The following is a 13,601-nucleotide window of genomic DNA, read 5'->3' as shown; positions in this document are numbered from 1 at the left end:
CAAGTGTTTGGCCACCTCCAGCAATTACATGGAGACAAATGATCTCCCATGTCTGTGTCCTGTTTTGAGTGTGTGACAATTCCATGTGCATCCGGCATCTCTGGAGAGCACCAGTCCTTGCCCAGCACAGCCTCTCCTCTGCCCTGTGCCCCAGAGAGCAGCAGGCAGTAGAAGACTGACAGGATATGGGAACACAGCCGTGACAGGACCGCCTTCCCCAACCCAAAGAAGAGCAGAGCCAAAGGAGGAGATGTCCAAGGTCTCTGTGAAGATGCAGATGAAGCGCTGTTTCACAGGGGCCCCACAGGAATATGCTCATGTGCCTCCTGGAAACCCAACCACTGAGCATTTATAACCTTCTGTAAGTGGGCAGGGCACAACTCTGCAGTGTCGTGCAGGTCCTGTGCCATTCCTGCAGCCCCCAGGAGCTGGGCTACCTCGGGACAAGCCTGGACCTAGGCTGGGGAGCCTCCCCTGGGTGCGATGCAGCAGGAAGTCCTCCCAGGGACAGAGCTGCTCCAAGCTGTGCTGGGCAGTGCTCCCCTGCCCTCCCCTGCCACAGGACACTGTCTTTGGGCAGACTCTGAAAGGTTTTTTTCTTCATCAGCCTGATCCTCAAGCCTGGGGAGCAGAGGGGGTGGTGGCTAGGGCCACGTAAGGACAGACACGCTTGTAGTCTATCCATACTACATTTTCTCCAACACTTCTATGAATCCAAATATTATCAAACTCCTAACACTTCATTTCACACAACACAAATTTTTATACAGCTCTTGAAGCTGTTTTTACAGCTCTTCTATAAAAATGAAGTACAAACTGAAGGTAAGAATCATCTGAACATAAAATGAACTATATTCTCTTCTGAAAATTCCCTTTCTGTTTAGCTTCTAAGGGTTTTTTACATGTTCAGAAATCTGCAGACTACTTTACTCAAAGGGGACTTTAATTTTTCAGGAAAAAAAATCTTGTTTGAAGAAAAGAAGATATCATTCTCCTCTTTTAAGCTAGATAGCAGAAAATATGGTCTTTCCAACATTTCTGTGGCTGATAGCATCTGTAAGAGGCTTTCTGCATTCCTTTTGGTAAGAGAATTAGTGGAGAATTAAATATCCTGTAAATGTGTTGAGACACAACTACAGCCTAATGCAAAATATTCTGCATCAAGAATAGAGTATCCTCTCATCCAGTGAAGTACTGTTATTCCAGAAAAGTCTGTCAGGGACCATTACTGACAATATCATATAAAAGCCATAGTTCTGTTCCCCAGAACTAGCCATGTTACCGCAGCCCTAGGGTATATCACCGTGTCCCGCAGCCGTAGGGAGGAGGAGGAGAGAAGATCCAGCAGACGGGAATTGTGCAGCCAGATTGATTTATTTAATTATTTTAAAAACTCTTTTATAGACTTTTTTCTTCATAGTCTAATTGGACAAGGATCAGCCACCCTTTGGAGGTGATTGGCTAAAATTCTAAAACATCCATTGTCAAAATATTTCTCTACTATACTATAAACAAGACTTCTCAAGGTTGCAGGTGTTTGGTTGTTTACATAACTCTGCTACTGCTTCTGTGAGAGAGAAAAGTCTCTTACGGACTTTGAAAATAGCAAGAAAATCCTTGCTAGCAGCATTTTTGTATCTACATAGCCAGTTTGCTTTCTTCACATGTAATTTAAAACTTGATATACTTTTAAACTTTGCAGTGCTCGAAGAGCAATTCAATGGACTTTTAAAGTTAATTTCAAGAATACAGTTCAATTTAGCAAGTAATTTGCAGAGACCAGCCCTGTGATTGCAGCATGATTTTCTGCCCATTGCAGAAAGCTCAGAGGGGAAGGAAGACATCATTGGTGACCCCACATAATCCTCTCTAACACAAAATGCAATTGTAAGTGGACATATTACAGTGTTGAGATGCCAATTTGCTACTTCAATGCAAATTATTCTTTTACTTATAGGGCAGTTCTTCCTTAAACCTGAAATTGCTGCAGCTCTGATGCTAACACCGAGTCATGAGATAAATGAATCACAGAATCAGGTTACTGCATCTGCAAAGAATGTTCTTCAGTCTAACCCCATGCTACAGCACTTGCAGGATATCTGTGTGTGTGTTCAGGTATCTGTCAGATGAAGCAATTCCCAAGGGACTTTCTGGTGAAACATCTCCTGCATGCTCACAGGGTCAGAGGAGGAACCAGCTGGGTCCACCAAAGGGGAACGCATCCCTCCCCTTCTCCACTCTTGTCCAAGGGCCCTTTAGGTGAATTCACTCCTTTAGGTGAGTTCACCCTTTCCCAGGCACTTCATGAGCTCCTCCAAGCCCAAAGCTGAATTCCATCTCACTGGAGCAGGGCACACAGCAGTTTGGTGGTGAGTGTGCCAGTGCTACCAGAGGGACCCTGACCTGTGAAATTTTACATCTGTTCCTGCTCTGTCAGACCAGTCCAGTTACTGGTCCCCATGTTCCTCACCTGCCTTTAGAAAGCCAAGTTTGCAATGTAGCAAACATGAGCCAGCAAAGAGGAAACAGGCTGTGTTATCTTTAAAGACAGATAGCTGGAGGCTATCCAGAAAAATCCGGCAGTTTTTCCACTGCTGATTTCTTTGCGACACCCAAGATGAAACCAAACCCACAGGGTGAGCTTTCTGCACTACCAAGCCAGCTTTCCCAGCCATGCTCCTCCATGTCTCCCAGGAGTAAAAGCTCTTCTCACCCCCGCCTTGGGACTCCCAGTGCTGCTCTCCATTTCAGCAATGGCTCCCTGCATCCCACCCACACCAGCCACACGCCGTCTGCCAGGGTGGCAATTAGGAAATGGCATCTGGGACTCCAGGGGCTACTGCAAAGGGTACACAGCAGTCTGGGAGGTACACAGGCCTGTTGCCTCAACACAGTGCTGCAGTCCACACTGACCCCAGGAAATGTTTGAGAGGCACAGGCTGAGCGAGAGATGATGCTCTGCAATGCACACACAGTCAGGAATTGGCTGATCAGCTCTTGCCTGAGGTCATATAACACAGTAAATACAGAAATGGGATTATAACTGCATCAGCCTTGGCCTTTTCAGTTCAATTTCTAGGAAAGGAAATGCTGTAAGTATCCACAAGTACTCCGGCCAATTAGTTACAAAATGTTTCTGCAATATCTATGGCACATTTACAATTCAAAGTATTTGCTGTTATTGAGAGATATTTAACTTTGCTACACTCTGGCCTCACCCTTTGCAGAGCTGTAGAAGAGTCCATTATCACATTCCTAGCTGTGCTCTGTAAATGCCTACAGAGAAATTAATGGCAAAAATCTGATTGCACTGAGCTCAGTGGGAGCCCACCACCGCCATCAGTATCTCCCAGACTTTGTACTGGTCTTTAGAGACCATGTCTGTGAAATATATCCCGTCCCTTAAGGCAAAGCTTTAAAGCTCCTTCCTTCTTCTAATCCTGTTTCTAAGATTTTAAATCTTGCATTAAAATCTCTCCTAACTGGGCATTATGTTCTAAACCCTCTCCACAAACCTAGAAAGGATTTTGTTATGTTCTTACATTTAAAATAGAAACATTGCTCAAGTTTTTAGTAAAAACAATGTAGCTGTTGCAGGACACTTACAGCTACCCAGTGGGAGTTGATCAGATGACGCAGACAGTCCCAGGACTGGCTCCACATGCAGCTAGGGAGGTACAGCCTAAAGGAGGCTCACTGGAAAGCAACAGAACTGAAAGCACCCGGCCTCTGTGGCCACCTCCAGAGACTCCGAGCAGCCATCTCCATCTCCTGCTGTTTTCCAGCGTGTGCAGAGTCAGCTTGGTGCTGCACCAGTCCTGATGAGATGTTGGCTCTTGCAGCTGCCTCTGCAACATTAGTCACACATGCCAAACAGCTCAACAGACCTAGGAGAGACAGCAGCATAAACTGTTCTTCAATTTCCTGTTTTGTTATCTGTGTACATCTGGTTTGTTTGTTTGTCTCATGTCTCTCAGGCTTGATCTCAAGAGTGATTTTTCTGCTGGGGTGATTTCTTTCTGCAGGAGTATCTGCCTTTGCCAGGCTGACTGTGCAAGTAGAAGTGAAATTCCATTGAAATAGATTAATTAAAAGAAGATTAGTAAGATTAGCTGAAATAGAACTGGTTTGTGCCTTCCTTATTGATTGAAAAGTATTGTGCTACAAAAAACGGAACCAAGGGCCAGCCCTTTTCTGTAAGAATCCAACATTGCTCCATCTATTCTAGCCTTATCAGCAGCTGCTTGCTGGTAAATGGATGATAGCTTCTCTAAGGTTTGGTGCTATACACTCACATGCACACAGAAGAAAAGGACATGGAAAAATTTCCAATCATTCACAGAGCAGCACTGCTTTGTTTTGGGAAGGGGGGCTCAGGGCATGGCTCTCCCCAGCACAGCACACCAGCCAAAAGGAGCTTCATTTGTAATGCACCCAAGCTGTGCAACCATCAGTTTCATGGTGTTAATGGAAAGACAGAGCACATATGTCCCTAGAGGTATTTCTAGCTGCCCTCAGACTTTTAAAGCTGTTTTCCAAGAGCTACTCATGCCACTCTCTGAATTGCTTGGGTGATAGGTTTCCCACCATGGGGCTCTCTGAGGGCTTTTGGGTCTGCCTGTGGTACTCAGCCAGGCACGACTGCTGGGACCTGTGTCTTTTCCACACACAAAATCCCCTTAGCAGGAGCACTGACCAACCTAGCAGGAACCAAGCATTTCCCCTGCCACCAGAGCTGGAGGAACACCAACACAACTCTAGGCTGGGTAGAGGCTGTGCCATGTCTAGCAGCCATTTGGAAGAAGGGCAGGAAAAAGGGCTTATCACACCCCTACTGCCCCACACATCCCTGCCTCTCCAGCGTGTCTCATGGGCTGCTCCTGCTGTACCCAGCCAGCCTCACTGCCACAGTGCTTTTTGCCACCTTATTGTCCCAGCAGGAGAAGGCACAGCAGCAGATACCCAAGCTCTGTGACAGAAGGGAGCAGAGGGTGTTTCGGCATCTGGGGACTGCAAGAGGCCAGGCCTAACCAGGAGCAATGGATCTCACGGGAAAAAAACCCTCCTGACTGAATCATGTTTACCTCAATTATACAGGAAACCACTCTGTGGCTGATGCTAGACAGGCTTTAGCTCTTCTTGTAAACATCAAGGATCTTCCCCCCTTACATTTTCTGCTGCCTGGTTTTTTTTCCCAGCTCAGGAGGAAAAAATAAAAAAAGAAAAGGAAGACAACAGCAGAGAAAGAATAAACCTGAAGCACATCAGGTCAGGAAGAACAGAGAGAAGGCAAATCAGGAGCTCCTGTCCTTCCCATCTCAGAGCACACAAGCAGTCAATGACATGAAAAGCAACAAATGCAGAACTGACGGAAGGAAGAACTGTTTCAACCAGCACATAATTAAACCAAAGAACTCAGTGCTGTGGATGGACATCCAGGGAAGGACATAGAGAAATTTGAACAATTACTTGTGTAATGAGAATAACAGTTTTAGCAGTTAACAACCTTGTGTGTGTGGAGATGATGCAGTGTGGCATATTTCCCAGCTGAACCCAGTCAGGATTAGGAGAAACCCTGTTAGAAATGTAGGCTGGTCATAACAGATGAAAGCAAGGCTGCTGGGAGGTGCCTAGAGCACCCCATTTGCTGCAGAACCACTCAGATGGACAGTGGCCCTGCTTTGCTGTGACAACCCTGTGCCCTTTTCTCTGCAACACTCCTGTTATACCCATGAGCACACCAGTGGCCATGAGCCCATCCTACTGCAGATCTCCAGCCTGCACCACACACCAGTGCCTCTGGCTGCCACCTGTGCCCTGGTGCACTCACCTTTGGGAAGGAGAACAAATCAGTGCTAAAACACCTAGGAGAGTGTTCAGGAAACAGATTTTACTACAGTCTATACAAACTCCATTTGCAGCTTGAGCACACCAGACTATTTATGAGAGGAATTTTGTTGCTGGAGATAATGAGCCAGTTTTCAGCAAAGTGTAAATCTGCCGGCTGCTTGTAGGGGCTCCCAGGCTGTCAGAGCACAGATCATCACTACTGAGTGCTCTGCTAATACTGCAAACAGTGATGACATTTAGAGAATTGTTTAACTGAGGGAGGAGATTTAAGTCACTTCTGCAGTAATATCTAATGGGGGTAAACTTCTGCAGATCATACATCACAACTCTGGCAGCAGTCTGTGATGTCTTTAAGCTTCATCTTTAAATTGTGAATAATGCCTATTAAAAAAAACCATAACTCTTAGTTGTGGTAAGCATGTCTGGGTAAGATGCTGTCAGAAAGATTAGAGTCCAGATCACAGATGCAGTATCTGTCCTCTGCAGTATCCCTTGGAACTGTATGGAGGATTGGCACACCATTATAGTGCTTTATTGCACCTCTTAAAACCAACACACTGCAAAGTGCTTCCCACCAACAATCTTTCCAATTAGGATTTGAGTTAAGCCCTTCCAAGTCTGAGCGAGAGGTGGGTGCCCCAAGTGATCCCGAGAGGATGTGAGGGTCACTGAAGGAATAAGAGTGTCACTGGGCGTACATGTGTCCCTCAGTGAGTGGCAGGTGCCCCACGTGTCCCTGAGGGCATAATAGGTCACTGAAGGAACACCGATTCCCCGTGTGCTGCTGAGGGGCCATGAGCGTCCCTGAGGGGAGGTAGATGCCAGTTGTGGTCCTGTGAGAGGGACATGAGGGTCATTTGAGGGTAGCAGGTGCCCCGTGCTCCTCTGAGGGGACATGAGGGTCACTGAAGGGGTGGCAAATTCCCTGTGTGTTGCTGAGAGGGCATGAGGGTCACTGAACGAATGGTGGGTGCCCTGCATGTTGCTGAGGGGACATGAAGGTCATTTGAGGGGCCGGGGGCAGGGTGCTCCGAGTGTCGCTGAGGAACCATGAGAGGCATACGGGTACCCTGCATGTAACTGAGGCGGTGGCAGCTGCCCTGCGTGCCACTGAGGAGACACGACGATCACTGCGGGGGACGCGGGTTTGCCGTGTATCCCTGAGGGCACGCGAGGGTCGCTGAGGGGGATGCGGGTGCGCCCTGAGGGACACGGGAGGCTCGGGCGCGTTCCCGCCGCGCGGCCGCCGCCCCCTGCTGGCCACCGCAGGGGGGCGCTTCCCGCCCCGCCGCTCCCCTCAGCCGCGTCGGCGGGAACTCAAAGCAGCTGCGTCCGCCCCTCTCGGCGAGGCGCCGGGTGCGCTTCTATTAGCGCTCTGGGAGTCGTCCTAGGGCAGCCCCCGGACTGGGACACGGAGGAGAAGCAGACGGTGGCTGTCACAGGACTGCGCGGTGTTTCGGTCTGTGAGGGGAAAAGCTGAGTTACTGAGAGGGGACAGCAAGACCTTTAGAGGGGAGGAATGCTGGAATTCCCTGGCGTCATCTGTGGGGCACGGAATGATCGTTTTGGGATAAAATTGAACCATGTGAGAACAAAAACTGCGGTAATCTCTAGAGGACACGTAGTGGATATTTTTGGCGGGAAAATCTGAGGTGATGTCTAGGGGAGAGAAATTGTTTTGGGGGAAAAGTCCGAGGTAATTTGTGGAGGACAGGCAGAGAAAAATTTGTGATAGAACCTGAGGTAATTTTTAGGGGCCAGAAGGAACATTTTTGGGGTAAAATCCCAGGTGATCTGCAGGGGACTGAATATTTTGGAGGAAAAATCTGAGGTATTCTGCATGGGACAAATAGGGAACATTTGTGAAGGAAAATCTGAAGGAAATCAGAAGGGGGCAAAAAAGGTATTTTGAAGGTAAAATCCGAGGTAATCAGTAGGTAGCACTTTGAGGCTTAAATCAGAGGTAATGTACAGGTGCAGATGAGGATGTTATGAAGGGAAAATATGAGGTAAACTCTATGGAATAGAACATTTTGGAAGGAAAATCTGAGGTAATTTGTAGGGACCAGAATGAACACTGAGGGAGAGGTGGGTGCCCCTAGTGATCCCGAGAGGATGTGAGGGTCACTGAAGGAATAAGAGTGTCACTGGGCGTACATGTGTCCCTCAGTGAGTGGCAGGTGCCCCACGTGTCCCTGAGGGCATAATAGGTCACTGAAGGAACACCGATTCCCCGTGTGCTGCTGAGGGGCCATGAGCGTCCCTGAGGGGAGGTAGATGCCAGTTGTGGTCCTGTGAGAGGGACATGAGGGTCATTTGAGGGTAGCAGGTGCCCCGTGCTCCTCTGAGGGGACATGAGGGTCACTGAAGGGGTGGCAAATTCCCTGTGTGTTGCTGAGAGGGCATGAGGGTCACTGAACGAATGGTGGGTGCCCTGCATGTTGCTGAGGGGACATGAAGGTCATTTGAGGGGCCGGGGGCAGGGTGCTCCGAGTGTCGCTGAGGAACCATGAGAGGCATACGGGTACCCTGCATGTAACTGAGGCGGTGGCAGCTGCCCTGCGTGCCACTGAGGAGACACGACGATCACTGCGGGGGACGCGGGTTTGCCGTGTGTCCCTGAGGGCACGCGAGGGTCGCTGAGGGGGATGCGGGTGCGCCCTGAGGGACACGGGAGGCTCGGGCGCGTTCCCGCCGCGCGGCCGCCGCCCCCTGCTGGCCACCGCAGGGGGGCGCTTCCCGCCCCGCCGCTCCCCTCAGCCGCGTCGGCGGGAACTCAAAGCAGCTGCGTCCGCCCCTCTCGGCGAGGCGCCGGGTGCGCTTCTATTAGCGCTCTGGGAGTCGTCCTAGGGCAGCCCCCGGACTGGGACACGGAGGAGAAGCAGACGGTGGCTGTCACAGGACTGCGCGGTGTTTCGGTCTGTGAGGGGAAAAGCTGAGTTACTGAGAGGGGACAGCAAGACCTTTAGAGGGGAGGAATGCTGGAATTCCCTGGCGTCATCTGTGGGGCACGGAATGATCGTTTTGGGATAAAATTGAACCGTGTGAGAACAAAAACTGCGGTAATCTCTAGAGGACACGTAGTGGATATTTTTGGCGGGAAAATCTGAGGTGATGTCTAGGGGAGAGAAATTGTTTTGGGGGAAAAGTCCGAGGTAATTTGTGGAGGACAGGCAGAGAAAAATTTGTGATAGAACCTGAGGTAATTTTTAGGGGCCAAAAGGAACATTTTTGGGGTAAAATCCCAGGTGATCTGCAGGGGACTGAATATTTTGGAGGAAAAATCTGAGGTATTCTGCATGGGACAAATAGGGAACATTTGTGAAGGAAAATCTGAAGGAAATCAGAAGGGGGCAAAAAAGGTATTTTGAAGGTAAAATCCGAGGTAATCAGTAGGTAGCACTTTGAGGCTTAAATCAGAGGTAATGTACAGGTGCAGATGAGGATGTTATGAAGGGAAAATATGAGGTAAACTCTATGGAATAGAACATTTTGGAAGGAAAATCTGAGGTAATTTGTAGGGACCAGAATGAACACTGAGGGAGAGGTGGGTGCCCCTAGTGATCCCGAGAGGATGTGAGGGTCACTGAAGGAATAAGAGTGTCACTGGGCGTACATGTGTCCCTCAGTGAGTGGCAGGTGCCCCACGTGTCCCTGAGGGCATAATAGGTCACTGAAGGAACACCGATTCCCCGTGTGCTGCTGAGGGGCCATGAGCGTCCCTGAGGGGAGGTAGATGCCAGTTGTGGTCCTGTGAGAGGGACATGAGGGTCATTTGAGGGTAGCAGGTGCCCCGTGCTCCTCTGAGGGGACATGAGGGTCACTGAAGGGGTGGCAAATTCCCTGTGTGTTGCTGAGAGGGCATGAGGGTCACTGAACGAATGGTGGGTGCCCTGCATGTTGCTGAGGGGACATGAAGGTCATTTGAGGGGCCGGGGGCAGGGTGCTCCGAGTGTCGCTGAGGAACCATGAGAGGCATACGGGTACCCTGCATGTAACTGAGGCGGTGGCAGCTGCCCTGCGTGCCACTGAGGAGACACGACGATCACTGCGGGGGACGCGGGTTTGCCGTGTGTCCCTGAGGGCACGCGAGGGTCGCTGAGGGGGATGCGGGTGCGCCCTGAGGGACACGGGAGGCTCGGGCGCGTTCCCGCCGCGCGGCCGCCGCCCCCTGCTGGCCACCGCAGGGGGGCGCTTCCCGCCCCGCCGCTCCCCTCAGCCGCGTCGGCGGGAACTCAAAGCAGCTGCGTCCGCCCCTCTCGGCGAGGCGCCGGGTGCGCTTCTATTAGCGCTCTGGGAGTCGTCCTAGGGCAGCCCCCGGACTGGGACACGGAGGAGAAGCAGACGGTGGCTGTCACAGGACTGCGCGGTGTTTCGGTCTGTGAGGGGAAAAGCTGAGTTACTCAGAGGGGACAGCAAGACCTTTAGAGGGGAGGAATGCTGGAATTCCCTGGCGTCATCTGTGGGGCACGGAATGATCGTTTTGGGATAAAATTGAACCGTGTGAGAACAAAAACTGCGGTAATCTCTAGAGGACACGTAGTGGATATTTTTGGCGGGAAAATCTGAGGTGATGTCTAGGGGAGAGAAATTGTTTTGGGGGAAAAGTCCGAGGTAATTTGTGGAGGACAGGCAGAGAAAAATTTGTGATAGAACCTGAGGTAATTTTTAGGGGCCAGAAGGAACATTTTTGGGGTAAAATCTCAGGTATTGTACAAGAGAATGAATGAAGGTAAAATCTGAAGTAATCTCTGTGCAATAGAACATTTGTGAAGGAAAATCTGACGTAATCTGTAGGAGATATTTTGGAGGGAAAATCTGAAGAAGTCTGTCGGAACAAAATGGATATTTTGGGTGCAGGATCTGAGGTAACCTGTAGGGGATATTTGGAGGGAAATCTTGAGGTAATCTATAGGAGTCAGAACAAACATTTTTGGGATTAAACCTAAGGTGACCTTTAGGACACAGCTAGGGGACATTTTGGAGGGAAAATCTGAGATAGTCTATAGGCTGGTCAGGAGTCACTTTTTTTTACAGAAAACCTGCGGCAATTTAAATGAAACAAATTAGCATTTTTTTTTCGTAAGTGAATTTGAGGTAATTTAGAGAGGGGAAAAATGGGCATTTTTGAGGGTGTGTCTGTTGTAAGATGGAAGTGAAAGGAAGCATCTTTGACAGAAAATGTGGGATAACTTAGAAGGGACGTAGGTGACCTTTTTAGCTGAAAACCTGGGATAATTTAGAAGGGTACTGTTGTAGACAGAGTGGGTGCTGCAGACAAAACGTGTTAGAAAAGCCCTCCTGTTGGGTCATGAGGTGCAAAAAGGAGCCCCTGGTGTTCTAAACTTCTCAGAGAGGAACCTGTGTGGCTGAATGCAATCTTAGCCCCAGTCTTTGTCAACAGTTTATGCCTAAAAGAATAAATAGATGTAATTGAACCTTTATATGATGTCCCTCAGAATAAAGGATTGCAAACAGAGTATGTTCATATAAATTTATATGATTTATTATCGTAATGATCAGACAAATATATCTTAATCAGAATTATTCACTATGTACTATAAGAGCTATAAAAACTTGTGTAATATAATGCACTATTTTGAAGAAACATTGAAGGGATTATATTAAAGCTAAAAAACCCCAATTATTCAATATAGGTTAATGTCACTTAGCCATACTAAAAATGGTTGCAAAACTCTTTCCTTATCTTTGAGAAGCAACTGAGGAGTGTCAACAGGCAGGGAGGAATCTTCACATACACCATTCCAAGAAGGAGTATGTTGGAAGACCTACAGTTAAAATTTGGGACTGGGTGGCTCGAGGCTCAACCTGTGGGGCTGATGGGTAATGGATACCTTCAGGCGAAGGAACTGGAACTTCTCAGACCTGATTGTGTTGTCATCCATTGGCACAAGCTCTGGCAAGACGAGGCAAGAGTGAGCAACAGTGGCAGCGGCTTCGAGCTCGAGAATAGAATAGCAAGGTAAGAGCAGAGCTTTGAGTTGGAATTGGAGGCTTTTATGGAGCTGGGGGATCTATGGGTGGTGGCTTGAGGATCTCCCTGTTGCGTGGCGGTTCCCTTCAGGAGCTGAAGCTTCTCAGTCCTGAATGTGTTGTCGTCCATTGGCAGAAGCCGTGGGATGACGACACAATAGAGAGCAAGAGGTGCAGCAGCTTTGAGCTCAAGAGTGGAACGGCGAGGCAAGAGGGAGGTTGGAGCTGAAGAGGGGGCACGAGAGGCCCTCTGGGCAAAGGGCCTTCCTGGCATGGCCAGGGCACTTTCTGGGTGCCGCGGGTGGCTTTGCGCTGGGCGACCTCCCTGGGAGCAGGGCTGGTCTTTGCCGTCGTAGGCCTTTTGCCGTTGTGCTCCTTTGGCTGCCCGGAGAGAGGGACAACCCTGTAAGGAGGGTGAGAGCCCCTGTCTCCGCACCTGAGGGGGGAAGCAGAGCTCTCCCGGCCCCCAGCCCACCCTCTATGCAGGGCAGGGCCTTTTCCCCAGCCCCGGCAGCTGTCTGCCTGCCGCTGGCCCGCGGCCAGCGTGACCCCCTGTACTCGGGGCGCGTCACAGCCTTCGTCCCTGTGCCAGCCCTGAGGCGCCTCGGCGTGTCGAGGCCCCTGTACCCTCCCCACAGTGCGGGGGCAGGTCTGATGCTTTCCTCTCCCGCTCAGCGGTAGGGATGGCTCCCCAGCAGGTTGGCTGCACAGAACTTGCTCCCTCTTCTGGGACTGTCTTCCCCTCCCCTGTCTCCCCTTAGTTGGTGTGCGTGAGCAAGCGTGCTTGTGCTTTGGCCCCCCTTTAGACACAGAGCAGCGTAGCTTAGACTTCCCAGGAGGGAAAGAGGAGCTCTGTGCAGCCACTGGGAGGTCCCCAGAAACGCACGGGTGGAGAAACCGTCCGGCCTTGCTCCTGCTTTCTGAGGACGGAGCGCAGCCGCTTAGCGGTAGTGTGGGCAGCGTGACCCGCCCGTAGCCAGGGCCTGGGTCTCTGCGTATGCTGCGTGGCCTCCAGTCCTGCTGGTGACCTGCCAGCGTGCCGGCCCTGTACTCGGGGTGCGTGTCACGGCCTTGTGGAGCCCTTTGTCCCCAGGAGCAGCCCCAGGTCCCTGTGAGCAGGCCTAGGGAGGCTGCTTTAGCCAGGTGACAGGAACGAGCACTCCCTGGCCCTTGCGAGGCTGCGGGTTTAAGAAGTGCTGTGCCGCAGGGCGCAGTCCCGCCTTTGGCCCTGTTTTGGGCTGGTGTGGCCTCCCTGCTTCCCTTGTTGAGGAGGCTCCCAGGGCTCCTGCAGACGCCTGTGTTGCCACACCGCGGCCAGGCTCCGGCCGGCCCTGTACTCAGGGCGCAGGCCGGAGCCTGTGCTCTGTGGTGCTTGTTGGGGGTGCCGGGCTGCGGGGGGCGGCCCTCTAAGTGGGGTTGTGTGCGTCCCCCGCCCTCGGCGGGCGGTTGGAGGGACCCCCTGTAATCAGGCGGGTATCCCTGGCCCCAGCCTTTCAGAGGCGTGGGGCCAGGAGTCACGGGGCCGGGCGTGTGCCCTCCCTGTACTCGGGGCTGGGGTCCCGGCCCCTCGGCTTTAGGCCGTCAGCTCGACTGCCTGACTGCAGAGTCTCGTTCCCGTCACCGTGGGGGAAGGCCGAGCTCTGTGGCCCCCTGGGTGTCGACCGGCCTGTAAGCGGGCTGTGGGTCTGGGAGCCTTTGTGCCCCCTTCAGCTGGCAGCCTGCGTGGGGCGAGCGTCCCCTTAGTGGGGAGTGCCCCA

The 13,601-nt window shown here is 51.1% G+C and overlaps 1 long non-coding RNA gene across 2 annotated transcripts; it reads left to right on the top strand.

Annotated features, from left to right (window-relative positions):
• Positions 1 to 10,166: 10,166 nt before the first annotated feature.
• LOC138114531 (uncharacterized) lies at positions 10,167 to 12,051 on the top strand. 2 transcript variants are annotated; one of them, XR_011152665.1, is made up of 3 exons: positions 10,167 to 10,227; positions 11,712 to 11,833; positions 11,981 to 12,051. It is a non-coding gene; the product is annotated as an uncharacterized lncRNA (long non-coding RNA). The 2 variants fall into 2 exon arrangements; XR_011152666.1 differs by lacking the exon at positions 10,167 to 10,227 and adding an exon at positions 10,319 to 10,371.
• The last annotated feature ends 1,550 nt before the right edge of the window (positions 12,052 to 13,601 follow it).

This window comes from Aphelocoma coerulescens, chromosome 9, assembly GCF_041296385.1.
Source record: "Aphelocoma coerulescens isolate FSJ_1873_10779 chromosome 9, UR_Acoe_1.0, whole genome shotgun sequence".
Classification (NCBI taxonomy): Eukaryota; Metazoa; Chordata; class Aves; order Passeriformes; family Corvidae; genus Aphelocoma; species Aphelocoma coerulescens.
This window is presented reverse-complemented; position numbering and strand designations above follow the sequence as displayed.